We start from the raw sequence: 27654 nt of genomic DNA, 5'->3' as shown, positions 1-27654 counted from the left end.
CATTTCCTACGCATCAGTCGGGGTGCGGCCTATATTTGTATAAGAGCATAAGAAAGGAAACCGATGGACGCGATATTTAATAGTCAAGGACAAGAATGACAGCACAGTGGGAATTATTTGTAGTTACTAACTGAAATAAAGCAATAATAAATCATTTCTTAATTTCAAATAAGAACTACAAACAATATTAATTCCACCTATGCTGTCGGTGTCCTTCGTTGTAGGCTTCTAATCGTTTGAGTACACACGTATATATATGCATTATGCTAGTGACCTTCCAGAGTGCCTTCTAGAATACAAATAAATATCGCGCATTGAATAAAACATTTTGATGCAATAAAACGATGCTTGTAATTATCACAAGATTGGCACGGAGTTCAGGCTACGAAACTTAATATGTATTGCTCAAACATGTTGCAGACCGCAGGTGCCCTCACCTCGACCCCCACCTGCATTCCCCCCTCCACCTCCTGTGGCCAGACCTCCGTAAGAAACGTCTGCACTCATACACTGTTCAATCACTGCGTAATATAATACATAAACCCTCATCAACTGTCCCTTGCAGACCACCACCTCCTCCGCCCAGACCCCCTCCAGGGCCCCCTCCAGTGGCGAGACCGCCGTAAGACTTTCTCAGCCTCTTCTGTCTGTTCCATAGAAAATGGCTCAGAACCGCTTAGGCTAACATTCTTTTCATTTAAACAATTTCATCCCCCCTGGTCCCCCGTACGAGCCACAAACCCCTGCGCCTAGACCACCGTATGAAAACATTTGCATATTTCCATCACATTTCATGGGCAGTATTTCCCACTTCTTTTACTGCGCGGGTAGTTTGGCGTAATTCCATGAGATATGACTTCTCAGTTACGTAGCGGTATTTTTCTGCGATGTGATTGACACTGACTGCGTAGATGCAAAGGAGTGTTGCAAGATAAATGGGAAAAGGAAAACCGATAAATCAATCAGTACAGCTCGCAATGCGATCGCCCATGTTCTGCCCCTTTGACAGACCCCGGCGCCCGTCAGGACGGCCTCCACCTGCGTACACTCCTCCGCCTCCCTCGGCGACACCACCGTAAGCAGATTGTTTCACATCTGAAACAATAGCTCGTCCGCAGTAACCCTGCGAGTACTAACTGACGCTTCCTCTTTTAGATCACCTCCTCCGAGACCACCGCCAGGACCTTTTACCCGACCTCCGTAAGAAAGGAAACATCCGTACTCCATTTCTTAAATATAAAATAGTAATACGCAATACCTTTGATACTCTCAATGACTTCTACTCTTATAGAATACCTATTGTCCCACTGAGACTTGCTTCGTTGGCAAGGCCATCGTAAGGGTCACTTTAACTTTATTTTTCGTGACTTAAATCTCCAGATGATTGTATTGGTCACGAGAAATTTCTCGGACTTTGAGATCTCCTGGTCCACTATATCAAACTCCACCACTACATCGACCACCGTACGAGTATTCCTGTACCGAATGCTCGAAGCGATCAATGTCACACATTTACAGAGATACTAACTCATATGTGCCCGATGACGAGGTGTAAACAGTTACGTATCAAATAGACATCTGACAGGGGATCAGTACCAGCCCTTATCGACCTTCCAAACCCGGTCTTTCTGGATGAAATGAGCCGCGATTCATTGCTTCGATGAACCTCGCAGCCTGAGTGTTTTCTGAATTTGGAAGCACTTGTGTGCCTTCAGGATTATAAGCTTCAACTTTGGATTAAGTAATTCGTAGGACTCTGCACCTCAAAAGCTTTAATATTTTGTTATTAGGAAGCACATGTGTAGTTCTTAGTTCGAGTAATCTATTTCTATCATTCTCTGGTAAGACACACATAACTTAATTTTAAAGTTGTACGCTGCGAAAACATCATTCTTCAGAAAAAGGCTAATAAGCTCGTGTTCCTTATGCTGATTCAATTTTTTAACGCACGCTCTGACGCATGCTGCATGAAAATACCGACAATGAAGAGACCATACCTCTGTAGATACGGCCCTGACTGTGCGATTAAGGACCACAACAAGTATACCTTACATTCATACCAAATATATGGAACTTTTTTACCAAGCATTCCGCACAGAAATATTCTTTCACGAACAGTAATAAGAATCGCGTCTATTCCGAAGCCTTTAGCTGCGTTGTGAGCAGGACACAACGCAACAATTTTATTGCACAACATTTATTATGCACAGCTGACAGATCTACGGAAGCTTTGACACAAGGTATTCATCTTATATTTTGTTTATAGGTTGTCTTTATGGCATAAAATTCATATCTTGTACAACTCTGGCAACTCTGTGTTGAAACTTGGCAGCTTATGATAATTCCTAACTATCCTAAAAGTGCAGTTGTATAAAATATGAAAACTGTAAATGCAACTACATTAACATTTATATTAACGCTAACGTATGTAGTGTAATATATGTAGTTAACATCCCATCCAAAGTTTCGATGGAGTAAAGCAACGTCCGTGCTAAGAACGGCCGCTTCCACTTTGTACCCGCAATAAGAATTCATGATGAATGCACAAATATTTTGCAGACCACAATTTCCCTCACCGCAGCCACCACCTGCAGTCCCTCCACCACCTCCTTTGGCCAGGCCTCCGTAAGAAACGCCTGCACTCATTGCCCATTCAACCACTGCCAAATATAAATAAAACATGAACCAGCATTAACTGTCCTTTACAGACCACCACCTCCTCCGCCCAGACCCCCTCCAGGGCCCCCTCCGGTGGCGAGACCACCGTAAGACTTTCACGGCCTCTTTCATTGAAGATCGCCGACCAACCACTGGGGTCAGCAATCTTATAACTTAAATATTTTCAGCACCCTTGGTCCACCTTACCAGCCACCAGCACCTGCCCCAAGACCACCGTATGAAAACATTTGCATATTTCTACTACATTATTCAACATTCAAAAAGATGGGAGAGTTCTGCTTTCTATATGTTCTATTTAATTTATCCGACTTGTTTCCCATTAAACGGAGAGGTTCAGCTATTGCAGGTCGCATCTCAATGGTTCGCTACGCTATAACGCCAACTGTGTAATGTAGGGACCGACAGTGAAATCGGAAATACAAATGAGAACTGATGAGCAGCACTGTTTAAATGTTTCGTGAGAACTGAATTTTGTACGTGTGTCCTTTCGTATTGCTGCTTATATTTATAATATATATAAGAACATAAGGCACCGAAGGGAGGAAGCAAAATGGGAAATGTATTTACACGATGTGCACAATTGGGACAAGTCCCCAGAAGGCCAGCCACTGAAGCGTTACCTTTAGCGCCAAGCTCGTGTTGCTCTTACTCAGTGTTGTGCAAAGGAGTGTAAAATATTCCCCCCCACGTGGGAGCCAGGTGCTTCAGAGACAGAGGAGGACTGGTAGCATTTTAGGCAGCTGACATGAACGAACGTCACCGGAAGTCTGGGTGGAGAGAACAATAGGCGTGACCAGAGAGATCTTGTAGGTTACGTCGGCGGCCACCTGGTGGTGGACCCGGTATGGACCGGAGTAGCATGACATTAGCTTTACCGAGAGGCCGACACTGCGGTCAGAGACCATAGAAGGACAAGATCCCTGGTAAGATAGTCGGCAAAACGTCGACGAGAAGCGCCGTGGTGATAAAGATTTTGTGCAACAAGAAGTCAGCCGCGTCTGTTGCGCAGGAGGTCGGAAAGGAGGTCGGAAATCTACCTGTTGCTGAAATGAGATGTGGGGAAAGGTCCGAGTAGAGGAGGTCTACACCAGCAGGAGGATGGTTTCTGCAGGAACGTCAAGGAATTGTATAAAGTGCCGTCCTCGAGCAGCAGCATGCGAAGGAAAGGATCGCTTGGCGCAGATGCGAGCTTTCCATAAAAGCACGCATTTTTGGATTTCGGCGCTGTTCGGCAGCGAGGTGAGCAAAAGTAGTTAGGAAAAAACTGAAGCGAAAGCATCGGTCGCAGGAACATCAAGAGCGTCGACGGGACGGCGGGACAAGCAGTCGGTATTTTTGTGTAAATGGCCAGAATTGTGGGCAACTGTGTACGGGTATTCCTGTCGGCGTAGCGCCCCTGGGCCTAGGCTACCGGTAGTGTCTTTCAAGGACGAAAGCCAGTAGAGCGCATGGGCATGCTGCTCTTTGGTGGCTGTAAATGGCCGACCATATCAGTAAGGGCGAAATTTCGCCACTTCCCAGACATGTGCAAGGCACTCACGTTCGGTGATCGAATAATTCTTTTTAGCTGGAGAAAGCAGACGGCAGGCGTAAACAATCAGGTGGTCGTGGCGTCGCTGGCTTTGGCATGAAATGGCTCCGATTTTGTGACCACTGGCATCAGTGCGGACTTCTGGGGGTGTACACGGGTCGAAAACGGTAAGATCTACCCAGAATGGGTGGAGATGTCAGAAGAGAGATAAGCTTTGAAAAGGCAGTGGCTTGTTCAGCACCCGAACAAAATTAGACGTCTGCCTTTAGAAGACCAGTAAAAGGACGGGCGACTTCCTTAAAAATAAGCACGAAGCGGTGGAAATACGAGCAGAGGCACACGAAGCTCCGGACATCTTTGTACATATTGGCACGGGCAACTTCTGTACGGCATGAACTTTGTCCGTTTCTAGGCACACACCAGGTGAGTTAACAAGTTGACTGATTATTGTAATTTGGTGCCGCCTGAAGTGACAGGCGCATTATGTGGAAGGGCAGCATTGGAAAAACCAGGAAGGAGGAGTTAGAGGCAATACAGGTACATAGAAAATGTAGGAGTGAAAAAAAAACGATGACGTCATGCTTTGAGGTTCCGGTAATCCAAGCAGAAGCGTCAGGTGTCGTACTTCTCTTTTACTAGAACGACAGGGGACACTAAGGGCTTGAATGACGGTTCCTCGAGAGAGTACCTCCATTTGAATGACTTGTCGCTCGTGCAAAGGCGCCTGTGAATAGGGTGTGCGCCACCGGTGTCAGTACGGTGTTTCCCTAACGAGGTCTTGCCTCAAAGCCGACCATTCGGGTGAAAAAAATGTCGCTGAACGAGCCGAGCAGGTAGCATAGCTTGTTGGCATGGTGGGATGGAAGATTGGGAGCTTTAGTGTTTATTGACTCAGAAAATACAGACGGCGAAGAAGCTGAAAAGTCCACGGGTCATGACGCAGTACCAGCATCAAGGCTGACAATTGGCATTGCTGGGAGGAGGACACCGTACCTAAGCCTATGCCTTGCGGTAGGACATGGGTGCCAATTCCGAAGTTGACGAGCGGAAGGTGGGTAGAGCTGCAGGTGACGACGATGTGAGGGAGAGCAACGTGATGGGTAACGAGCACGTCTGCGAGAGGAGAAACGACATAGCCACCGTCAGGCACAGGGGAAGGTCAGGCACTGGCACAATGTGCGCGGTGGAGCACCATCTGCTGGGAACTTCCTCTGGAGGGTCAGGACAAAGTAAATCGAGTTTAAGAATCCCAGCGGAGCAGCCGATAAGGGCGGAGTGAGCGGAAATCAAGGCCGAAAATAACGTCATGGGGACACTCGTCAAGAACGGTAAACAGATGTTTGGCGGTCAACGACACAAACGGGGGCGGCATGCGTTCGTATTGCGGTCAATGTTCCGTCAGCGACTCGCACAACACAGGACGCCGCGAAGGTTTGGACTTTAGTGAGGCTTCTAAAAAGCTGGTGGCTCACCATAGAGATGTGAGGTATCAACCAGAGCAGTAACAGGGACACCATCTACGAACAGATTAGGTAAATTCCTATCCGTTTGTAAGGTCGGTTGAGGAACTGCAGCATCACTCCTCGGAGCTGCACCTGTATATTTCCCGTGGAGGGGCGGCACATCGGGGATGGAGAATAGTGGCTACGTGGGACAGTTGCGGTGAGGGCGAACGACTCTTCCGTGCAGATGATGACGCCTGAGCTGTGTGACTCTGTGGAAGCCTGGTGAGCCAGGGCAAGGCTTGAGGTCCAGATCAGTGACGAAAATGTGGCCAACACGTCGGCAGTTAGAACAAATCGTCTGGTCATCGGATGTTCCCCATTCCACTTGATTGCGAAAAGGCCGGGAGGAGTACTGGCTTGGCGGAATCGTAACGAAAGCATAGTTGTCCGATCGCTTGAAAGGACATATAGACTGAATTAGAAGTTTTTCAGACCTTGAAAGAAGCACGCGAATACGCGAAAAATTGCCCCGCGACTGGCCACTCCGGGCACTTTGCGTGTATTCGCGGGGTTCTTGCGCGCTCGGAAAAACACTTTTATGTAGCACGTATTGACCAACCGAAAGCTGTATCGGCAGTTTTTCACGTGGCTGTACAATTTTCTCATTGACAGTTTTCATCGAACTATAATATTCGAGAAGCTGATAAATTATTTTTTACTAGGCGGAATCCAGAAAATAATCTGAGTATCTCCAAGCGACGGTAAACAACATTACCTTGGTGCTGTCCAGCTACGTGGCATTTGCATGTTTTTCAAATCTTGGCTCACGATAATTGGGAGAGCCTGTACATTGCCATGCTACCTTTGAGCTACTGTAATGAATAAGCACCGGCATCCTTGGATCGTTTTACAGTCGCATAATAATCGAATTTTAAGAATTTACTTTCTTCGATGATTCTCTACCAACCTCTGGATTCAAATTGTTCTCATGTCGATGAGTGTTGCATTGCGCCACCGCCACTCTATGGTCAGTATTACCACCTAGTACTACTCTGTGCCGGTACATCGCAATACCATACCAATACCTAACCCATGGTTCTCAGGTTATTCTTCAGGCACTGTAATACTAGCAGTATTCTCGCCTACCATAATTCATCGACATCGCTCCTCTGGAATCACGTCCCTGCACAACACTATGGCGGAGACATAGCGCTAGCATTCAGCCAGGCATTACTTTACGGTAGTTGTGGCATTTGTCTTTCGTGAGCTCAACACTGAATACTGCCGCACCTCCACATTCGCAGACCCCAACTTCCTTCCCCACGGCCCCCGCCTGCGTACCAGCCCCCTCGTGCGCCGCCGACCAGACCACCGTAAGATGTCGTGGACATTTTCTCTGTCACAGAAGTCTGCGAGTAGATAACAGGCGGTGCAAAACATTTCTATTTGAAAGTTGTTTTATCGCGTACTGTTATTTTTCGTTCACTTCTCTTAATATCCGTTACAGCAACCTGAGTATATTTCAACACTACAAGAACAAAACGTCATCGACAATGTATTGCAGCATCCGTTCTTTGCACCATTTCTTGTTAAAGCATGAAAAGACTGAAGCAAATACAATCGTATCGGACAAACTCGAAAATGTGCATACATTAGTAAATTTAGGTCAGAAGAGCTAACATGAAACTTTATGGTTCTCTTTGAATCGTAAAAATAGATGCCGTAACCGGATTAACACAACGCGTGAAATTCCGTGGGCAAACATTTTATTGCCTCGCTGCCACTACATCACGAAATCAAAGAACGCCGTGGGACAATTTTCCAACCGCACGCTTAGTTGAAGCATAGCCACGTCACATTTTTCTTCATTGCCAAAACAGCGAAGTTGCGGCCTGTTATGAGAAACCAGCTTTAAAAAATCCAGCCCGTTAAAGGATTCCCCGTAGTCCACATATTTATCTGGCCCTCCTTGGCTATAATTAGTCTTCGCGCCAAGGAACAGCAAGAATAATTATTATTAATCATAATTAATTAATTAATTTGTTCACTAATTCATTCACATTTATAATAAAAAGGCTGTAGTTAAATCTGTTTTATTGTTGTTATAGTAATGTACCAAGCCTTAAGCAAGATTTTTTGTTTATTGCCTACTAGTTAAAAGGGAGACGTGTCCCTCTTTTAAGGGATAAAATAGGGTTGTTATCATGACGGTGGCTTTCTTTACAGCCATCATGATAACTGCAGCCGAAAATTTTAGCAACCTTCGCCGAGCGACAAAACGCGAATAAATCAATGTATTACCGAGGCCGGAAAACGATGTAACACCTTAATGGTTTAAAGTAGCACCCTACTCGTGCAGCAGAACAAAAGAAAAAAATGTCACGAACACCTTTCACGACCAGCGAATTACTGCGCTCACTGTCCACCAAGCGCAGGTCGCAGCTTCCCCCCACATTTCGACGTACCGCACACCACCACATCGATTTTGCTCTTAACAGGGTGCCTGCAATTCCCAAGAATGTGGCAATTCAGTACATTACCGTACTGCCAGTCATTCATCGATATTTAACAGACGAAAGGAACCACGGGTGTTTCCTGTCTATAGCACTGTGCATCAAAGTAGGGAAAAAAAACGTTATCGAGCATATAAGGAGCTCTCATCCTTGAGGACACATTTAAGTGACTGGATTTTTCGAATCTGCGGTAATAGAGAAGATACGTTATCTAAAGTTTTATTTATAAGTTATCTGATAGTTTACAGCATCTTCATTTTCACCAGAATCAGAGGCTGTTCATCAAATTGGACGCAGTTTCTCGGAAACTTCAAGAGCTGTAGATTGGTCCACTTCAAACATGTTCTATTGATTGTGCGTCACATTGTGCGGCGAGCAAAACTGCGTGGCTCAGATTGGCTTGCAAGTGACAGTATTCAGCCTATATTCGCTCTGCGAATTTGCGCATGCCTCTCAATTCTCGTTCAATAATATACTCTCACTATTCCATCGCTGCCCTGTATGCTTACACTGTGCTTACTCTATTTCCAATCATACGAAGGAGAAAGCTATCGAGGCTTTTACATTACCCTTTCCCTGCATTACCTACTCACTTTTTGAATTATTCTACTGAAGTTAGTAAATACAGAAAGAGCAATTTACTGGAATTACTGGATATTGCAGGCACAAGGCTATGCAGATATCATGACCTCAGCAAATGAAAATTAGTCGCACAAGTTTCTATGGAATGAAATGTGACTGGCAGTTAGAACAAACGTTTGTGCTGAGTACATCACTGGGTGCGTCATTTGGAATACATATGTTTTGCAGACCACAGGTTCCTTACCCTCGACCCCCACCTGTATTCCCATCTCCGCCACCTCCAGGACGTCCCCCAGTGACAAGGCCGCAGTAAGACTTTCTCTGTTTTCTATTTTACTCACCAACCGCTCGGATCAATATCCCTGCCTCGTTAACACTTTCAGACCCCCTGGACCACCATACCAGCAGCCACCGGCACCCATTTCTAGGCCACCGTATGAAAATAATTACGTACTTATAATGCTTTCGATAATATAGCAGATGGAGCTGGCGCCTTGGAGCGTATATTAATATCTTTTATTCACAGAAAAGGCCACTTAACAATAACAAGGTGCACTGAAATACGCTTTACCAAGTGCAAAAAAAAGCCCAAGGTCTCTTACCACATTTATCAATGCCGCGTACCAGCCATATTAATCAGCGAGAACCCCATTCTTTCTGCTAATTGTCGCTGCTTCATTACCCAGCACGCAGCCCGTGCCCATGGGGCAGTGGTTTCGGCCAGTTGGTTCTACATAATAAGTCGTGCATCACGAAAACAAAGGGACACGCAGAAGTCGAGGACGAGCGCTTTCTTTATTTTTATTTTTTATTTATCAATACTGTAGGTCTTCTGCAGACCCATACAGGGAGCGGGCATACATCATCATAGGCATGTAATAAGATACAACAAGTTCCCAAAAAGACAAGGTAGATCAGAACACTTTTCAACAACAAGTGCATCAATATTATATTACCTACATTTTTACGCTTCGCGTACACGAAAACGGAAAATCTAGCATTATGAATCGTATGCTATACATGAGAAAAATGTACACACGAAAATAACACTACAAGATACTTTCTGACGTTTTACAACAGGAAAAGTAGCTATACAGGGTCCATTAGCTGCTCTACTAGAGAACAAAACTGATCTAAATTTGGATTATTTACAGCTTCGCTTGGTAGCGCATTCCAAGCGTTCACAGCGCGAGGGAAGTAGGAAAACTTAAACGTATTGCAATGCGTATTAAATGGCCGTACGCACTTCTCGTGGTTTGTCCTAGTAGACCGACGGCCAGGCGGATGAATATAGTCGTCTTTTCCGATTTTGATGTGTCCGTTAAAGAGGAGATAAAAAAACTTCATAAATGCAACATGACGCCGGCAGGAAAGAGTTGCCAAATGCGCTTGATTGCGCATGTCCGTTCCACTGTCGTGCCAAGAATACTTTGAATAGATAAACCTAAGAGCCCTATTCTGTAATCTTTCAAGTTTATCGCGGAGGTACTTTTGATGAGGGTCCCACACTATGCTTCCGTATTCTAAGATAGGTCGGACCAGAGTTTTATAGGCAGTTAATTTTACGGCCTGAGGTGCTTTACTCAGTCTTCTGCGTAGAAACCCTAATTGCTTGAATGCCTTGGCGCATGTATCGGTGATGTGCATACCCCATTTTAAGTCTTGCGAGAATGTAACACCCAAGTATTTTACTTTGTCGACTTGTGTACTATTCAAGCCTTTAAGATTGTACGTAAATGGTAAAGGTCGTTTTTTCTTGGTTAGGCTGATGAACGCTGTTTTAGAGATATTTATTTCCATCCCCCACGTATTGCACCACTGGGCAATGTTTTGTAAAGAAGAATTAAGCTTTAGTTGGTCGTCAGTACTACGAATTGCAGTATAAATGACACAGTCATCTGCGAAAAGTCGCAATGTTACACCTGGTTCTGCACAAGAAGAGATACCATTAACGTATATAAGAAACAATGTTGGCCCTAAAACAGACCCTTGGGGTACACCGGACAAAACGCTTAGGCAGTCAGAATCTACATTGTTTAAACTTACATACTGGGTACGATTTGTAAGGTAAGCCGAAATCCATCCTATTACTTTGCTATTAATGCCAATCGATTCAAGCTTGGCTATTAATTTAGAATGAGGTACGCGATCGAATGCTTTCGCAAAGTCTATGAGTATTGCGTCAGCTTGAAATTTAGAATCAATTATGCCAGCGGTGTCGTGAGTTATTTCCGCGAGTTGCGTTACCGTGGACAGCCCTCTACGGAAGCCGTGCTGTTTAGGGTACAGTATATTCTTAGACTCTAGGTAGTCCATGATGGCTTTGTTGAGGGTATGCTCCATCAATTTGCAACAACAAGTAGTAAGTGATATGGGTCGATACGTTTCCACAGAAAGTTTGTTACCACTTTTATGAATTAGGGTTATTCTAGCGCGAAGCCAGTCTGTCGGAACTGCACCATTTTTCTGTGAAAGCGTAAATATTTTATGCATAAAGGAGGTAAGTTGTTCTGCATAACGCTTAAGAAACGCATTTGGGATTTTATTTGGGCCCGGGGATTTTTTAACATCTAGTTGTAGAAGCAGCTTCAAGATACCTCATTCGGTTATCTCGGTTTCCGGCATAGCCGAGTCACGTTGAACAAGCGGTACTTGGACTGGGCATGCTTGGGTGAATACGGACTGGAAAAATGAATTGAATGAGTTAACTATTGTGCGCGTATTTTCAGTAATGATGCTGTTGATTTCTATCTTACGGATTGGACTGTCCGGCTTAGCAAGGTAACGCCAAAATTTTTTCGGTTGCTTTGTCATGAAATCTGTTAAAGTGTGTGAAAAAAAGTTATTTCTTGCTTGCCGTAACAAGCTTTTAAATTCGTGGTAATATTTAGTTATTACTGTTGGATCGCATTTACGCTTCCGGATTCTTTTCAGCCTCCGTTTCATATGAATAATTTCTCGCGTTATCCAAGGATTTCTTCACCTTGTCCTCTTACGTTTCGTAGGAATATAAGTTTTTTCACAGTGAAAAATTGCCGCTATAAATTTTAGCCATAAGTTCTCGACATCATCGGAAGGTTCAGCGTAAAAATCGTCTAAGTTCATTTCCCGGTAATCAATAATGCTTTCATCGTTTGCTCTGCAATAATCTTTAATAACTATATGTGAATTTTCAGCGTTACTTTTTGCCAGGCTAAGATTAGGAAAATGAATTAGAATCAATTTATGGTCACATATTCTATCTTCCACCTTAACTTCAGTGTCTACTGTGCAGGGAATCAAAGCAAGGTCTAAAATATTAGAAACAAGCCCTTGGACGCGTGTCGGTTGCGTTATGCGTTGGGATAAAGAAAAACTTAGCGTGGTATCAAAAAGTCGTTCGCAGCTGTTTACTTCCCTATTGCTGGCAGTCAGGTTATCCCAGTCAATTCCTGCCAAGTTGAAGTCGCCATCAAGTACTAGCTTCGTCCGATCATGCATTTTCTCGAGGAGGTAGTTGTGTAATTCCGTAAGGTAAGTTTCATGTGCCCCAGGCTGTCTGTATACTCCACCTATTAGTAGAGGTGTAGTTTGAAATGTGACTGTGCGCCAGAGACTCTCGTGGTTAGGTATACCTTGTTCCTCTTGGAACTTTAGACCATTCTTTATAGCGATGGCCACTCCGCCCTCACGGCTATCACGATCTCTGCGAATTAGGCTATAGTTTTTTGGAATTATTTCTGAGTCGTGGATAGAGTGATGAAGCCACGTTTAGGGTAACCACTATAACGTCAGGTTCGTAAGCCAATAAAATCTCCTCTAGTTTATCTATTTTGTTCACTATGCTTCGAACGTTGAAACACAATAAAGAAAACGACGGTGTTCTTTTTGGCATCATGCATTTGAACTATTACCCTCGCGACCAGTCATCTTAGAACGCGCTTGTTTAAGAGGTATCCTTTTTTCCACGTGCTTATCCCATGAGTACAGCGTGTCATTTATTTTCAGCTTATCGAAAAGAAGCACAACTTTATCACCGCATGCTCGGTTTTGAGGACTCCCATAACTTCCTACGCGTTTCACGAGCTGCAAAGGAAAAATCCTCCGACACCGATAAGTCTGTGCCTTTGAGCTTTGAACAGTTGCGCAGAACTGTCATTTTTTCGGGAAAATCAAAAAACCCCAATATGACGGGTCGATGTCGATTAGCTAATCTTTTGCCAACGCGATGGACGCACTCCACAGTCTTTACTTTTAGTTTCAGCAAATTGTTGAAGATTTCATTCTCGACACATTTCTTCAAAGATGCGGGGCCTCCATCGCTACTTTCTGGAATACCATATATCACAATATTGTTCCGGCGGCTTCTGTTCTCTAAGTCGGCAATTTTACTGTATAAATGTGCGACTTGCTTTCGAACCGCACTAACAGTTGTTTCACACTTTTCAACTTTTTCTTTGCAGTCTTTGAGTGTTGCAAGCGTGTTCTCAATGAGAGACAGCCGTGTTTGCACGCCCTGCATACCGATTTGAAGCTCAGTTTGGGAAGCCTTAATTTCTGTGACAGTATGTAAAATCTGTTGTAGAACATCAGAATCAGGATCACGATTACCCTTTGCATCAGAATCAGGACCTGGGTTTCCCTCTATGTCGCCACACATAATTAGGAATAAGTGAACCATGCGAGACACATTCATACAACATGACCACAAACAGACAGGGCTCGGCAACACCACCAGGCATGTACAGCTGGTTCTAAAACACTTCGTAAGACGATATTTTTCACCAACCTGTACACAGTAGAGCACGAAAGTTAGCATCGTGCGCCTTGCGGTGCCACCGAGCCCACTAAAAGGTGGTAGCAGGCGTTGTCCGAATTTATGCAGTTCCTCGGAGGTCGCTGGAGTCGCTGGATTGCCGAAACATTTATCAAGATGGATCACGTTGGGCGTTGCCGAGTGAAACCGCAAGAGCGATGTGGTTGCAACAGGGGCCAGGCCAACTTGATACGATGCTGTCGATGTCACATACGCAGTGTGTCAGAAGGGAGCCGGAAAGGAGGCATCACCGCGCAAACCGGGTCCCAGGAATGCCTGTACACAGTAGAGCACGAAAGTTAGCAGCGTGCGCCTTGCGGTGCCACCGAGCCCACTCCATGTGGGCCATGTTTACTGACATGCTTATCGTTTGGTATAGAAGTTTATGCAGAATTGCATATATTTATGTTTTTCTACGTAAGCTTCTGTATCAATCAATAAAATTACAGTAGGCAGTAAGCGCTCGTCTTCTGCGTGTCCCTCTGTCCTGCTTCGCTGTCCACCACTTAACCCACGCGGGCGCTATGAGGTGTCCGAAGCTTCCTTCGGATACTCCGCAGCTATTTCTGCGAGCAGAAGAAAGCCTTCGTCTTTACAGTGGGTGCATGTCTGCCCAATTTTAATTGGCCCACTCGAAATGAGAACCCAAGGTAAACCCAGGCTATACATAGAGCTTTTTCGATAAGCAGCACTAAAACGTGAACTTAGTATTCTGTCACACACAAGCGACGCGTTTTCTCGCAGATGCAACGTAACTAGGGCCCATAATGCTGCGCAAATCTGTTTCAGAAAGTTGGCGCGGAAGCTTGAGGACCGACTGACAATTTTTCAGGCCACTTAGATGAGGTCTGATGTGCGCGTCGCCACTAAACCTGGCTTCTCGTAGGTTTCGATTTCAAAGCAGTACGTCTCGTGAGGCTGTCGTTCAAACGGATATCTAAAGCTACAAAGACCTGATGGCGTAACTTTGTTGATTCGTGAAAGCACAGTTCAGTTTGTCGTTAAATAATCGCTGCACATGTCACTTGCTGTATTTAAGAGGCCTGAGCTGCCAGCGCAATGGTGGCAGTCTCTCAAGATACTGCCGTCTCACAACAAAGTGGTATAAAAAGAGTACCTGCGTTGTCAGATCAGATTGGTTTTTTTTTAATATGCCATATTAAAGAACAAAGCCACTTTGAAAATGTCTGACACTTTGAAAGATTGTCCGGTAGCATCATAATTAAATGCGTATAATTAAGAACACTTGCAATGACCGTTGGATTGAATCTGGCTGACACTTGCGGCCCTTCACTAATTTTCTTTCACCTATATATCTCGTTAGTGTATTGTCACAGACAGCTAGTGTAGCTCTGCTCAAGTTTCTTTCTTATACGTGGAGTGCCCGTTGACTTTTGCTGCTGCTAAATTCTGTGTGTTTTCTCCAGCCCATCTAATGGCCGCTTTGCAGTTTTTTGGACAAAGCTGGTACAGTTCAACGTCGAGATGTTAGCGTAACTTTTTCGTTTACCGCGCCTATAAAAATCGCTCAATTTGATCGACAGTTTTCCTACGCGTTGTTAAACATTTCATTTGGAACTCTCCTACCAACATCATGCAGCGTTTCAAACGACGACTGAACTTTAACTATTTGTCAGATTTGGCAACTTTTGCCAGATAGAAGAGTATGGAATAATAAAACTTCTTCCGGGCTACCATCGAAACTAGCCTGCACCGCTGCTGGCACTCCAATAAAAATAGACGCAAAATTGCGCTTAGGTCGAACCGGCAACATTGTTTTTAAACGGCAGCAGCAGCGAGGAAACAGAAACTGCTCTCGGGTTGTCGATTTTGCGAACTGACGTATCGGCTGTTTTAACGATGTCTCAAACAACGGTAGATGCTCATGATTGCATATAATTTTTATAATTCGGTTCGACTAATTACCAAGTACAACTTTATTTCCGCCACCACAGGTTGCTTTTATGCATCAGCGCTTTGACAGCCGATGTACAAATTATTACGAGCGGTCTTTCCCGTCGCGTGGCATTTTCACAGCTCCCATTCACTTTCAGGCAGAGCTTGACTAGCTGTCTAATCTCTTACATTTTGTGAAAGTTCCCTTGTTCATTAATGCACAATATTGTACAATAGTCCACATTACTGTACAGCACAGTACCGGAACTGAACACAGCACGTGGGGTCTAGCGCCAGTTAAAAGCCCACTAGAGCACCTTGCTTGCATAGGACAGTTAATCGAACGCAATTATGAATTCTGAAGAAGCTTCCTCATGCTCCGCGACCTAACAACCACTGCTTCGCGAACCTAAAGAATGCAGTAAAACACAAACCAGGTGCCTGCTGCACTTAGTAAAACAAATGCTCGCTGTACAATAGAAACTTACCCGTTTTCCCAATTGCGAAGCTACGGTGAAATAGCATTGACATTACTATGGTTTGTGTTTACGCCAATACAGTTTCATAGTAATTTCTTGCGTAATCTGACTTACAAAAGTTGTGAACTAGGAACCTGGTGCATATTTTGTATATTTCCGTTTTTTTTACTATCAGCACCTATAATAAAAATAGCAAATTATTATTTTAATTCCTGTTCCTTCAGAAGTTCTTTTATTTCGTATAAATATTTTCAGAACTTGTCCGAGCAATTAATAATGCTATACATTAATTAAAAACGTCAGAGACCAAGCTATAATTTTATTTATCGCATTATACGTTGCGACCACTACGTCTTGAAATAAAATATTACAACACAAAAGCACCGAAAATGAGCACATTTATAGCGTAAACGGAAGAGGCAATGAAGAAAGTGAGAAACAACATGCCCAGAAACAAACTCATCGGGAGCTCTTTTATAAGTGGAGTTGTGGTTGTTATCTGTGAAAATCAGTCCTAAAATATTCTCTGTTCTTTTACTTCTCAGCCTGAGAGTCAATACTTTGCCGCCACTCAGGGCAACATACTCTCAAATATTTTTCGCATGAATGAATATTGGAAATCGGGTAGCAGCTGATAATTTAACCTTCTTCTGCAATTTGTCTACATTTAACAACAAATTGGATGTCCATCATTACAAGGAAACCACTCATTATCGAGACTGAAAGGACTTCGTTTGTCGTCATGCGAATGCAGCTTTCGTCCTTTCGAAGGGAGATTCAAGCCGACTCTCACAGCTTCTTGAAGGCAGTCGTACTTTCTGATTCCCTCCCCATACGCACTGTTATGTCAGCGAGCGCGATCGAGAAGAGATCACAGACTCGAACTTGAACATTTTTACTGGTGTACTTCTCTGACATCAGCGAAAGTGTTACTTTGCTATCACCAATATCTGCACAAAGCAAAGAGAAAGCATACAGAGCGCGATAAATTATCTGTAAATTTTGGTGTCATGTATGCCATCTTTGACAATAAAACAATGCCTGGACCATTTGATACATCTTCCAAATACCTTTCAAATGGCCTAGATGAATTTTGCTGAGCGAGAAACAAGCATTAGTACTAAACAATTTTTATATGCAGTGCTACAAGTTAATGATTAGATCACGGCTGGCTTTGGGAACGTTCTGTTTCCGGCAACAAGCAGGTTTGCCGCATTCAATTGGAAAATTAATTGCGTACCCTTCTTAAACGCGCAATCTGGCTATCGTAATTCTATGCTGCCTATCTCTAGAAGTGATCACGCAACAACCTGTTTCCGTTTCGGAATGATCTATTGCATAAACGACATCGTCATTGCCGGCATTCAAACTGAATGCACTGGCACTTTTAGCATGCGGGCACGGGCTAATAATGATGTTCGCGGTATCAGCGCAGATAGAATTCTACACATTTTGGTGCAAATTCTTCAACAGTACAACGCAGCTCTCCTCCTGACTTCACAAGAACTGTAATAAAAAAAGGCTCGCATATTGTAAACAGCCAGTCTTGTGATATCTTTCGTTTCACCACGGCTAGCAAGTTTTGGGGCCCTGGCGGGGGAAGCTGACGGCGGCTGCGGCCTTGGGAACATCCTCTGCAGCTCCTCGCACTCGATCGCTCTGATGGTCTCGCGCAAGTCGTTGGTGCCAAGTGCTTAGGCCTCGCACTTTGGCGTAACTATTTCGCGATCATATTTCCTGGTGCGCACCTCCAGTGTCCTTTCGATGGCGGTTACTCCCAGGAAGGTTAGGCGATGGTCTTGAGTATGCTTCGAATTAATCCAGCGAACAAGTATTCTTTCACAACGCTCATCAGGAAACGAACTTTCTTCTGACATGACGAAACAGGCGGGTCAACTCTTCCGTGTAGATGACAATGTTCTCTTTGGACAGCTGCACTCGGGCCTCCAGCAGGGCTTCTTTCTTTGCCTTGAGAGCGACGCTCGTGGAGGTCTGCAGGAAACTGTTGAGAAAGATGTCGCTAGGGTGGACTCTCGATTGTCGAACCAAGTCCGATAGCGTCACCCAAAGAAACGTAGATATTCAGCAACACGTCCTCGCAGCTCTGGCTGTTGAACGTCTTAATTATCTAGTATATATCCAGCCAACTTTTGGGATCTTCAAATCCACCTAAAGTCGGTGGTTACATAGGCTGTTTGAGAACGATGGCTGTAGGCAAAACTGAGTCCGTCATCGTAACGGCAGACTTGGCCTTTGGCTGTTCGGGTATTCTCCGTGCTCCGGCGTCCAGTTTCGTAGCTGCAATCTAGCTCGATGTTGCACAGCGACGCTGGTGTCCTCTTCTCGCTTTAGGGTTGGCTCACGGCTTGACAGGAGCGCAGAAGCCCTCAAGGCCAAGAGCTATGTAATAGGGGAGATATTGAAGTTTGTGCATTGACATACCAAGTAAAAAACCCATAAGTGCAAGGAAAACGATTACCACCATGGTACGTATCAAAGCACAGCTGCACTTTTGGTGTTCCTGCTAACAGAACGTTGTCTACTGCATCACGAAGATGTCCGTTATTGCTGATGGTTATAATATCGGCGTCAAGGCGGTTCCGCTCTAGATATGTGCAGAATAGGAAGGAAAGAAAAGCAGGTATCTTAATCCCTACATTATGAGCATGCTCAACGTACGATGATGAGATATAGTGCTGTTGAGGGAACAGATCATCCTGTAGCATTGAATGGTGAAACAACTTATGAAATTGGTTAAGTGGCCCATTTCCCCAAGACAGATAAGTTAGCCGTGTTAATGCTTATTGCTCTCATTAGGTTTCAACTCACGGCGCAAGAATATTTCGACAATATGAAACTGGCAGGGTTATTTCTTTAATTCTACAAATGTTTATTAGTTTATCGTGTCTAGGGTACAATACTGAAGCAGCGCACTCATTTTTACAGCGCACTATGGTTTTATAAATTAATAGTTTCAAGTAAGGAAGCGCGCTGGAGAAGTTACGACGTAAGTACATGAGGATAGCGTCGTTTTTTATGTAATTGGTGTGTTGTGATTAAGGAATATGAGATGTCATATAATCACCTAAGAAATAAAACTGTAACGCTCTCTCATCCGAAATAGATACATGCGGTGCGAATATACTCGCCTTAACTGAAACCTGGTCGCCCACGCATGCGCTTCCACGATGCACACCAGTTTACCGCTGCGACCGCACCGAGCGTATAGAGGAGGAGGCGTGCTTCGTGCGGTTTCAAAAGTTTACCATCATCACCTATGCAAGTTAACAGCGCTCTAGAAACAACATGGGTTATATTAACCCTAGGTAACTCTAAATTGATTCTTGGCAAATGTTATCGACCACCTTCTTCCCCATCCACATCTGTTAATGAACTGCATGACACTATCAACACAGTATATTCTCGTTTTCCTTCTCACCCTTCGTTTTTGCTAGGAAATTTTAACTTTCCTAACATAATGTGGAATACCCTGCCATTACGTCTTTCCCCATTCTCGTTACAGGCTGATGAATTTCTTAATTTTATGTTCCGTTTTTTCCCTCACGCAGTAAGTTACTCAGGCCACCAGGATTTCATATGATCTAGCTAACACCCTCGACTTCATACTTAAGACACATGCTGACCTTGCATCGCATGTCACCTACTTACCAGGAATTAGTGACCACTTCTGGCTCAATTTTATAATTAACGCTCCTTTGCCTAAAAAGCCCAAACACCGAAATACCATACGCGACTATCGGAAAGCTAACTTCATAAAAATAAACAATGAGCTCTCTCCTTTCTGTGATGATTTTATCAAAAAATTCGATGATCGTTCAGTTCGATCTAACTGACATCTCTTCACACGTACAGTTCACAGATTAACTGAGAAATACATCCCTAACCACACAATCAGTTCAAAAGCGCAAGCGCCATGGTACTCCGGTCATCTAAAATGCTTATCGAACCGAAAAAAGCGCTTCTATCACTTAGCGAAATCATACCCTCATCACGCGCGCTCGGCCACTTATCTACCTTAGATATTTGTATAGCAGCTCTCAAAACTGCTAAAGACAACTACTTATCTAGCACACTACCTGAAATACCAAAAACAAATCTTTAAATGTTTTGGCAAATAGTAAACCCAACAACTTACAATGCTATTTCATTAGAACATTTATCTCGAAATGCTGTTCCTGAGAACATATGCGCGACCATTCTTAATGAATCATTTACAAGCCAATTTTCGTAAACTGGCAATGTAGAATTTCCTATTGCATACCAACACGAATACTTACCAATGGATCCTGTGATTATTGAGGTACACGAAATTAATAAGTTAATAGATAGTTTACCGTATCATTCATCACCTGGCTACGACGGCATTAACAGTAACTTGCTTAAAAACACTAGCCTCTTTAGTTCCACGATACTAACAAAATATTTCCGACAATCCCTTAACTCATGGGAGCTTCCAAAGGAATGGAAAATTGGGAAAGATGGTTCCAATCTATAAATCTGGCCCCAGAAATTCACCTATTAATTATCGCCCCATAACCCTTACAAGTAGCTGCTGTAAGTTATTAAAACATGTAGTTTTCACGAATCTGGCTAGCTTTGTAGGATCCAACTTATATTTCACTAACGCACAGCATGGTTTTCTAAAATAAAATTTCTGCGAAGCACAACTACTATCATTCACTCATGAACTGCAACGCATCATGGATCACTCATCGTGCGCTGACTGTGTCTTCTTGAATTTTAATAAAGCATTTGATAAAGTATGCCATAAACTATTACTTTTTAAACTAAGCTTGCTAAATATTGACCCTAACCTTCTAAAATGGATAGAGCATTTCCTTACTAACCACTTATGTCATATATTTCGCAACCGGGCGTAGTTTCTATGCTGCTTAATATGAAAGCTAAATCCTCACCTGGACCGGAGGGTATACCAAATTTGTTCTTGCACAGATATGCAGTAAAATTATCCCACTTTTTAGTAATCACTTTTCATGCATCATAGTTCTCCGAAGTCCTTCTTAGCCACTGGTTATGGGCACGTGTTCTACCTGTACCAAGGAAGGGTGATGCTGCACTTTTCACAAATTATTATCCGACATCCCTAACGTATTCTTGTTGCAAACTACTAGAACATATCATAGCCAAAGAAATTAAGAAATCCCTTACTGATTGAAATTTTCTCTCTAACTGCAAACATGAATTTTGTACACACTTTTCTACTCTTACCGAATTAACCACCATCGTGCACAACTTGGCAAATGTTCTGACAAATCTGGGCAAACTGATGTAATTTTCTTGGATTTCAGTAAAGCATTTGATCGTGTTTCACACTCGCTGCTTATAAAAGAAGCTCGAACTGGTTCACCTGCCAGATTGATTGGATAACTGCGTACACAACTAACCGTAAGTAGTTCGGTAAAATTGACAGTAACTTTTCAGACGAGCTTCCTGTAACTTCAGCTGTCCCACAGGGCAGCGATTTAGGAACCTTATTCCTTCTAATATTTATTAATGACATCGCTAACATAACATAAATCAGACAGTTAGCGGATGACTGAGCGCTGTTTAATGAAATAAATTGCAGTTAGGACCTAATTGAACTTAATTCTAAGCTTCAAAACATAGTATCGTGTTGTTGTAGGTGGAGTATGGAACTAAATGCTAACACATCACTTTTTATGAAAGTTAATAAAAAATTAACAATTTATCCTTTCCTTGCAGCATCGCTTCAAAGCCTCTCACAGATGTTAATGAAAAGAAATATCTAAGTGTCACAATAACTAATAACGTATGCTGGAACATGCATGTTTCCAACATTTGTAAGTCAGCTTTTCAAGAACTTTGCTTCCTGAGAGCTAAATTGAAACAGTCTCCTCCTAACACTCGATTAACAGCTTATTATTCGCTCGCCTGTCCTAAACTTGAATATGCAAGCATTGTGAGCGGTCTTTTCACCAAAACTAACACTGACGCCTTGGAAATGATACAGCGCAATGTGGTAAGATTTATTTTTTTAATGCCACTCAATTGACACCCCAGCCTTCCTAATGCTAACACATAAGATTAAAACATTGCAATTACGACGAAAAATTAACAGAGAGAAATCCTTTTTCTCACTTAAAAACAACCATTTCTCGCTTAGCCCACACCCTTTCCTTAAGCCACTTGTAGCACGCCGTACAAGGCATGGACATGCTGACTCTTTAAAGCCTTATCATGCGAGCACTAAGTTTTTCAAGTATTCCTTCTTTCCCGGTACCATAACAGCCTGGAAGAACTTACCTGTAGCACATCTATTGAGCACTGGCGCTATTGAATAATTAAGATGTTAAATGTGTTGTGTCTTTTTTGTACGTTCCTGTCATATAGTATTTGAATGTGCTATTTTGTGCTGCATTAGCAGTGTTGCTTCTTCTCTTAAGTTTTATGTGCTTATTTAGCGCTGTGTCACACATCTTCTTGTTTAATTGTATTATTGTTCAATCCTCTTGCACAATTACTTTTGTATTTATGTATCTTTTCATTTTGTATGCAACCCACAACCCTCCTCGATGAGCTCATACTGAAGCCTGCGGTACGTTATAAATAAAAACAAAATAGGCGTTCGCATCCCCATGTCCAATCGTCAGAATCGATACATCTGCGCCAATATTATATCCGGTACTCGTTGACGTGCTACTTCATTCATGTTTAATTATGGTGGACGCGAAACACTATGAAGCAAGAGTGCGCCCTGGAAGAGACACTGTTTATGTGTCTCGAAATATGTGCTCGCACCCTTTTTCGCCTGGTGTCCGATATGCCTAAACCAGGCTGTCTTGAGGCAGAGCAGTGATACGATGTCAACCACGCAGGAGCCCACCAACACGGCCGCCGCCATCCTACCAGCCACCTGCTGGACCAGCGGCCAGGCCACCGTGAGTCCTGCGTAACACATTTATTGGCACTGTTCAGATACTGCAAGTTAAGCATCGAAAGTGCTCACGCATGTCATGCTGCCTAGAATTAGGCGGGCCCGCCCAAGAATAAACGAGAATTTGGCGCGAAACTAGTGCAGTTGCATGGCTCGAGATAAGCCCCATCACTTTTTGCTAACAAGCTTGAAAACTTTGGGCTAGCAAAGCGGCACAGGCTGCTGGTGACGACAGGCGAGGCACGCGAAGCCAGATCCATTCTTGCTGCCGCTGCAACTATTTCAATGGGAATTACAATCGAGAACCGCAACATAGAAATCAGCTAAATATTCTGCAAGGAGACTAGTTGGAGTGTAAAATGTGCGCTTGGATCAGCAACATTTTCGCCGGCCATCCAGAAGACTGCCTAAGTGCCCAAAGTCCTCGGTGCTCGTCAAATCGTACAACCAGAGCAACGGGTTTGAAGTCACCGGTGCAAGATATCTTGCTGTTGGAAACATTTCCGGTGTGCATCAACGTGGTTCACAAATCTGGTGCGAGTTATCGATACCTGTACGACCCCACGAAAGCACCATAGAAACATGTAGATTATGAGGGGCAGGTATTTCTGTTTTATATTTTCACGCCTGTTCATCCCTTATCCCTTTATCCCCCTAGAACCTTTCCACGCCTAAGCTAGCTACATTGTCCAAATGTCTGTGCTTACAACATAGCGAGTCTGGCTAGTTAGTTTCAGTCATAACGAACCACAGAATTTGCCAGTGCGAAAAGATAACAGTGCAACTATGTCCGTGTGTCGAAGAGCGAACGGCCACAGTTCGACGCCCTGCTGTAAATTCCGCCTTAAGAGGCAGCTCGGGTGCTCCTATCTAAATACACGTAAAAGGATAATTCGTTTTTCTCGGCAACTACTGCACCAAATTTGATGAGGTGTTTTCCATTTAAAAGGAAAACTAAAATCTAGTGACTGTTGGTTTCGAATTTTTGAGTTAGGTCGTTAATATTTTATTAAAAATTGTAAAATATCGAACATTTGTGAAAAACCAAATTGTCAAGTTTACAACTCTGTAACTCAACAACGAGCAACGATGATACAATTCTGTGAATTGCATCTAATAGTGCATCTAAACGGGCAAAATTGATATGTTAAACATGAATATCAAAATATTTCGTGATATGGAAATACAGATTTTGCACAACCCTTGTAAACAACGTAACAAATTCATGTAAGATGTAAAATGACGTATAGAATTTGGCCGCTTTGAATGATCTAATCGATGCCTTTTACAGAACCGCGATATCTGTTCTTGATGCAGAGCTATGAACTTGTAAACTTCGTGTTTGTATTTTTTTCGAACTGTCGAATATTTGAATATGTTTTTAACAAAACCCAAGCCCTAAATCGAAATTCCGCTTCCAACAGTCACTAGAATTTACCTTCTCTCTCAAATGCAACAAATTTCATTAAAACGGGTCCAGAGGTTATCTCATAAAAAGTTTTTGCGTTTTACATGTATTAGAATAGGCCGCGTCGGAGTCGGGCCCGAGCTAAAGCTTCCTCTTAAGTGCTGTGATTGCAGGTACTGTTGTCAAATGGCTTCTTTACGTTAGCGCAGCGCTTTGTAACGTAAGGTGTCCAGTACGTCGCTCGAGCCCAGAATTAGGCACATTCTTGCTAAAACAGGTATTCAGGAGGCTGATACGGTCCAGAAGAACGCGTTAAACTGTTGATAATGTTTTCTTTTTTTTTTTTTTACATCGAAATGTGACATTCTCTCTTTCTGAACAGATCACCACCTGCAAGGCCTCCACCACCACCGTTCAGGCCACCGTGAGTTGTAGCGGCTAATATTATTCGCCTCTTGATTAACTGAAACGCAGGTTCCCTTGATCACAGGTTGCTTTAGAAAACGTACGTGTACGCGATGCCAGCCTCTAGAAACCTTTTCTTCTGACTGCGTAATAACTGCATCCACTGCTTGGGTTAACCACCGCATCGTCTGCATCGGCGTGATAATCCGCAGCGCCTTTTATCTCGGAGGCCCGTGTACGTATACGCGCCAGCCGCACCGCGCTCGGTAGGTGGCGTGTGCATAGACGCTCGTGTCGGACGCTAAGAAAAAGTGCAAAACTGGAACGATGGGTCGCATACAGGGAGGCTGAAGTTGCACGCTCAGGGCTCGATGTAAATACACAACAAATAAATGTATGTGCTGTTGCAAAAAGTAGTCTAATTAATAGGAGGAGATCACGGAAGGCTACATGTCAGAGGCGTGCAATAGGAATGTAACGCCAAAAAGAAAACAAACAAGGGTTCTATGCACATTTCTTAGAAGTCGTACTGGCTGAGAAAAAAGAACTAACTTGTAAAGGAAACCTCTGTAATGCAATTATATGGCTTGCGTACTGTGGACGGCCCATAATAGCAGCCAAGCAAATTATAAGTTTGTACCTTTCTGCATGAAGACATTTATTGTCCGAATGTATTTAATTAAGGTATTTGTTACTTATGAGACACACGGACCAATTCAGGTAGCTTTAATACATGAATGCACACATTGTAGACCATTGTAGACGGACTGGATACTCTTGCTTGGTCTAAGCGCAACTTGGTGATGATCATGTCTAACGGTACGCGAAAATCGCGTGGCAATCCGGAAACATGCGTTATACTAGCTTGTCCAAAGAAATGTGCAATAAGTTAGATAAACGATAATGGATGAATAGAAACGGGAGAATGCACCGCTCTAAATTTAAACCAAACACAGCAAACATAGCCAAGTTAACACGGTGCAATGAACTGAAAGGGGATTGGTATTGCGGCGAACTTGAGAGTGTCGTCATGTAAAAGTTAGAGAAACAGAATTTCAAGTGGAGAGGACAACGAAAACCACGCAGTTGATGAAATACCGCAAGTGCAGGCGCAATACATGAGTGGCTCCGGAGGACATGGAAGATTAAAAAAGGCAGAACTGTACAATGGTGGAGAACCTATTGCTGTAAGAAACTGGAAACCCAGATCCTGATGAAAAATGAAATGCTCAAATAACCCCTGGCACTCAGAAATACACGAGAAAAACAAAGCAGCGCAAAAAAACAACGTCAAATAGCTCGATACAAATAATGAAGCAGTCTAGTATGATATCCAGAATTCAGTCAGAAATGCGTTTGAGGGCTAGGCGCACTGAATAACACTAAAGAATGTAGCCGAATCATTCCAAAATTGTAACGCGGCGATCCACCGTGAGCGTCACAAAAGAAACACAAATGCACAAAAGAGATAGCGGTTGTCAATTGGAGGAAGTTACAAGAAAAAAACATAATTTGCAAGGCCAGGTAACTAGATATTTACCGTTGTAAGAATACTCAATTTGCTACATTTTCCGAACTCTCCATAATGCGAATATCAACCCATATCTGACTATTTACAGACTGAACTGTTTCACTTTTTGAAGCATTTATGTGCCAGTAAGAATAGTAAAATCTATCGAAGGGCACAATTTTTGTTAGTTACAACGATGTGAAGCAGACAGGCACTTATAGAGCATCAGTAAACCACTGCGAGGGAAATTAGACTTTCTTGATATGACAGGTAGATGATCAAGTTTGACCTCGTTCGCAGCGCAAGATAGAATGGTGGTGTTTCCTAATCCAAATAAATTAAATTCTAATATAAACCCAAATGAACCCTCAAAGTAACGGAAATCATAAACTATCTTTGAGATCAGTGACCTGAGCCAACCGTATAAGTTCCTTGCCATCTCATCTGGATAGATGTTGCTGCACCAAAGGCTTTAACCGCCTTTGGTGCAGCAACATCTGTCCAGATGAGGCTTATAGAGCCCGAAAGGACGAGGACACAGAAACACGTGGTACACACACAGGCGCAGCAGCGCTTGTGTGTCTACCACGTCTTTTTGTGTCCTCGTCCTTTCTTCGGCCTCATCCTGTCACACCAAGACGCCCAAAACGCTGCATTACTGATCTTTCCAGACTAGTGTGAGTTATTTATTCGAACCTTATCTCAGGTTCGTTTTTTCTGCGGCATCCTGGGCCACTACGGACGCACTGTGACCGTAAAGCTCGCGTTTTATGTCAGCAGTCAAGAGTGAGAAATCAAGCGGAGGTCCACCAGATGGGTGTCCAGTTTGCCGCACTGTGACTGAGGAGTAATAAAAATGAGAGAGAGTGACAGAAAGACTACATATGGTCATTGAGGCTGGTACAGTTGGGAAATTGCGGATAATCAAGAGATTGTGGCTCACTGCTGATGCGTTTTTTTTTTCCCTAGCCATGATTTTTTTTCATTTTCCCGTCTAACATCCCCTTACAACAATGTAGGTGTGTAAATAAATAAAAACAAGTAATTATGTGGTTGCGCTATGATCCCGTTTGTCCATCTGCACACTGCTGCCAGCTTCCCTGAAGCATGCTTCCTTTCGCAGAGGAGCGCAGCCTCCTCGGCCCATTCGGAAGCCTCCGTGAGTGTCATTACGTGCACAGCATATACCAGCTTATGTTTTGTGAAAGTTAGCCATTTCTAGAACAAGAAACCGCTTGCAGTGCATACGCTACAATGGTATATTATAGTTGTCGCATTCACAAACACGAAGGCTCTTTTTTTATTGGCATATTGTGGAGCTGAATTTTCAGGCCAGAAGATGCAGCCGTGAATTCTGTTCTGGATTCGTATTCACAAAACTTGTCTCGCGTAAGTGGGACTGGCCAGGCGATTATCTCGCCGTGTGGCTGACTGGTGCTCAAAACTCTCCGCGGTCCTGAATACGCACCTTGCC

The 27654-nt window shown here is 43.4% G+C and overlaps 1 long non-coding RNA gene across 1 annotated transcript in view; it reads right to left on the bottom strand.

The window, feature by feature from the left end:
* The window catches only part of LOC142566692 (uncharacterized), a 59609-nt gene extending 36749 nt beyond the window's left edge, over window positions 1-22860 (bottom strand). Inside the window, exons 1-2 of the long non-coding RNA XR_012825101.1 lie at window positions 22722-22860; window positions 13519-13821 (exon numbers count right to left, since the gene is read on the bottom strand). This is a non-coding gene — a long non-coding RNA (uncharacterized LOC142566692). The remainder of the gene's footprint in view (window positions 1-13518; window positions 13822-22721) is intronic.
* Between the last annotated feature and the right edge of the window lie 4794 nt (window positions 22861-27654).

This window comes from Dermacentor variabilis, unplaced genomic scaffold (assembly GCF_050947875.1).
Source record: "Dermacentor variabilis isolate Ectoservices unplaced genomic scaffold, ASM5094787v1 scaffold_13, whole genome shotgun sequence".
Lineage (NCBI taxonomy): Eukaryota > Metazoa > Arthropoda > Arachnida > Ixodida > Ixodidae > Dermacentor > Dermacentor variabilis.
Note: the sequence above shows the minus strand (reverse complement) of the source record. Positions and strands in the feature narration are given on the sequence as shown.